The sequence below is a fragment of the Propithecus coquereli genome, unplaced genomic scaffold (genome assembly GCF_000956105.1).
Source record: "Propithecus coquereli isolate 6110/MARCELLA unplaced genomic scaffold, Pcoq_1.0 Scaffold332, whole genome shotgun sequence".
Taxonomy (NCBI): domain Eukaryota; kingdom Metazoa; phylum Chordata; class Mammalia; order Primates; family Indriidae; genus Propithecus; species Propithecus coquereli.
Genome location: NW_012148975.1, coordinates 497,899 through 501,750, shown reverse-complemented (window position 1 = coordinate 501,750; position 3,852 = coordinate 497,899). Strand labels below are relative to the sequence as shown.

General features: G+C 40.5%; 1 protein-coding gene across 3 annotated transcripts in view; it reads right to left on the bottom strand.

Moving 5' to 3' along the window:
* Nucleotides 1–562, bottom strand: part of FSTL5 (follistatin-like 5) — a 920,996-nt gene extending 920,434 nt beyond the window's left edge. For all 3 annotated transcript variants that reach the window (XM_012650551.1, XM_012650552.1, XM_012650553.1), the window contains exon 1: nt 137–562. The gene's annotated coding sequence lies outside the window, so the exon portion shown is untranslated. The remainder of the gene's footprint in view (nt 1–136) is intronic.
* Between the last annotated feature and the right edge of the window lie 3,290 nt (nt 563–3,852).

Below are 3,852 nucleotides of genomic sequence, written 5' to 3'. Positions count from 1 at the left end.
AATATTTCTGCAATCATTGCCAAAAGTCCAGTTTCCAATTTATAAAAATAAGCATAACTTGTTTTTAAATTTTTGTATAAAAATCTGCATTTCTCCCCCACTTGTAATCATTTATAACAATATTATTTTTTCTTACCTTATTTTAACAGTCAAAAAAGTCCCCCAGAAAGATTCCTAAATGGTGTGGATATATAAATCAAAATTTTTTTAAAAAGATGCTAAAAAGATCGTCTTAGATGGGGAAAAAATAAAAATAGTTTGGTCTAGAACTATAGAAATCTCCAAAGTCACGCCTGAATGGGAGCCCAGGTGGCAAACAGCGGACTCTCTCCCACGTCCGATATACCACACTCCTTTGTCAAGTTGAGATGGGTCCTGCTGGTGAAGCGGGTCCCACAGGGCACAGAGGATGCAAGAGGGCGTTGCCTCCAGGTGCTAGAGCACCCGGTCCGTTTGCCTCTCAGGTTCAGCACCGACAGCACCGTGGACAGCACCAGCTCCGCTCACCTCCAGTTTGTCTCAGTCACTGAACCAGGCTGATTCTCGCGCCTCCTCCTTAGGCGAGAGCGGCTGCCACTCAACCCGGGGGTGCCCCGCCCCCACCATCTGACGTAACTATTTTGCATTTCAACTCGCTGAGAGGTGAGGGGCCGCCCCCTTGACTGGGCTTCTGCTAGGGTCAGCTGTGGCAATCAAGGAGACAAAATCCAGGCTTAAGGTCAGCATGGGCATCATTGGACTTCAAGATCCATTCGCAACCGGTCCAGTGGACTCTTAACTGCTTTGGTGGTGCTGGAGCCTTCGCCTCGCCGGGACTGCAGTTTCCGTGCGCTCTGAAGATCGCTGCTGGCGCAGCTCGGCAGGAAGACGGGGCGGAGAGAGGGGGCAGTGGTGCACGGAGAGCAGGGGGTGGGGAGGCGAGTGGGGAGGTGACGGAAAATAGAATAAATCCATTCAACCATTCTTAAAAATATCCTTAATCCTTTTGATCTTCCTGACCAAACTTTGCTCCTTCTCCCTGTCATTTGGTTATGGGAAAAGCTATGCATTTAGTGTTCCTGCTCCCTTCCCTTGGTTCACGGAGCTGCTAGAGGGAGTCGCTGCTGCAGAAACTTGTCTGGAGAAAAAAAACAACAACTGCTGGAGCACTGGGAGAAAATGTGAAAGCATGCAACGCCAGTCATCGTTTGTACACAAAATCTTTTAAAACATTTTTATATGAACGCTGCATAGTATATATCAGACTTCATATACGCTCCTCTATAACCTACAGAATCTTCCCTATTCATGCTGTTGTCTAAATATATTGTCAAACTATATGGAGTTGGAGATTCCAGGGTTTAAAAAAAAGTCATTACTAATGTAAAAAGTGAAAGTTCTCAGCTTCAACTTCCAGTGCCAAAATTCTGAAGGTTACGCAGTATTTATTATGTCTAATATATCAATTGTTCTATGAAAGATGGGGTATGCTGGAAACATTTCATAGCCTTTAGCAATTGTCTCAGTGTATGTGATGTTTCTTGTCCCAGTGAAGCTCTGAGGGCCTTGACGGCTAAAGAAATAGGGCTTGCCATGCCAAATTCCACAGACTGCCTAAAGTAGTAAACAAACACTTTTGGTGAACTGAAACAATCAAGGCATCCAGAAGGGGCATTATTCACGTACACTCCACGTGTCCCACTTTACAGCCATCTGATTTACTTGTACAAAGAAATGGGCACATAAAATTAAGCCTAAATTTTCTTAAGTTGGATAAAGCGTGTTTCATAAAAAGTTATTTATTCAAAAAATTTCATAGCATTTCACACATTATTTTCCATCAGAATGCATACATACTGATATATGTCATCATAGTCCAGGAGTCTAACATAATTTAGCGCTGGATCACTCATGAGCATTTTCAGGGAATGTAATCAAATCAATATACTTGTTTGTTTCCCTATCAAGAAAAATAATAAATTTAACTTTCTGAAATATTTAAGAAGTTATGTAAGAAAGCATATTTACTTTGTGGGTACATATACTAAAATTCCTTCTCTGCAGTTCCTTAAACTAGAGAAAATTGTGAAAAAATATGATATTTTTGCTTTTGGGGGAACATCCATTTTTTCTGCTTTGCGCCCACATTAAACATTTCTTTGCAGCTTTATTCTAGAATTTGTCAGTTTCTTTCCCAAATATGCAATTTTTGGGGATTATCCCTTCAACACACCTAGACCATAATTCTTATATTCTGGGTAATCTATAATGTTTTATTTTTCTGTACTTCTGCTTTTATGTTAATATAAAAATCACAAGCCTTTTTGCACTGTTCGTTATACACATACACACACACACTCCCTTATTAAGAGTGCTTCAATTTCAAAGTGATTCTAACAATGGTTTTAGACACCACAGTAGGGCATGAAAGATGATACATGAGGACAGGTGGGCATTGTACAATTATATTTACAGTGAAACCAAATGAATTACCTGTACTTAGTCTTGCTGTGGCACACATGATATGCTTCCTTGGGAAATATCACATGGCATACTTTGGTCTGTTTCGTGCCAACATGCCAAAATGTCAGAGAAGGCTTAATAGTTAACTGTAGATATGTATAGAGTACATTATGTATTCTTACAAAATTCCATCAAAACCTCTGTTGTTTATTTAATGGACACTATTTTTCAGTTCACTGCAGTGATCATACTGTTTTGGGGCTATGAATTCAATTAAAGCATGCATAATATTATTCAAAAAGCCTTAGGGGCTGAAACTGAAAAACAAAACCACTTTTCAAATATAAAAAGGGAAACCAGATCATTTTATCATTGTCTCTGAGATAGAGAGAGAGGGAGAGAGAAAGGAAAGAAAGAAAAGAAAAGGAAATGGAACTATCCATTTTGGCAAGTATGAACAAAGATGAACACACGCGGAAGAGCATTGAGAAAAGCCTTCCAGGGAATTCTGGGTTTAGTTCTGTTCCAAATGGCAGTGAACTGAGGGCAAGTTTTAAAACTCTTCATCGCATTCATCATTTATAAAGTAAGTGGATTGTACTAAATTATCTTTAAAGTTTCTTACATATCTGTCATTCTATGATTCTATATAAGAATTAAAAAACTTAAAAATTCTATATTAGAATTTGAAACTTTAAGAACTTCGCTTTAATTGGGATAAATTGGAATATTTCTGCAATCATTGCCAAAAGTCCAGTTTCCAATTTATAAAAATAAGCATAACTTGTTTTTAAATTTTTGTATAAAAATCTGCATTTCTCCCCCACTTGTAATCATTTATAACAATATTATTTTTTCTTACCTTATTTTAACAGTCAAAAAAGTCCCCCAGAAAGATTCCTAAATGGTGTGGATATATAAATCAAAATTTTTTTAAAAAGATGCTAAAAAGATCGTCTTAGATGGGGAAAAAATAAAAATAGTTTGGTCTAGAACTATAGAAATCTCCAAAGTCACGCCTGAATGGGAGCCCAGGTGGCAAACAGCGGACTCTCTCCCACGTCCGATATACCACACTCCTTTGTCAAGTTGAGATGGGTCCTGCTGGTGAAGCGGGTCCCACAGGGCACAGAGGATGCAAGAGGGCGTTGCCTCCAGGTGCTAGAGCACCCGGTCCGTTTGCCTCTCAGGTTCAGCACCGACAGCACCGTGGACAGCACCAGCTCCGCTCACCTCCAGTTTGTCTCAGTCACTGAACCAGGCTGATTCTCGCGCCTCCTCCTTAGGCGAGAGCGGCTGCCACTCAACCCGGGGGTGCCCCGCCCCCACCATCTGACGTAACTATTTTGCATTTCAACTCGCTGAGAGGTGAGGGGCCGCCCCCTTGACTGGGCTTCTGCTAGGGTCAGC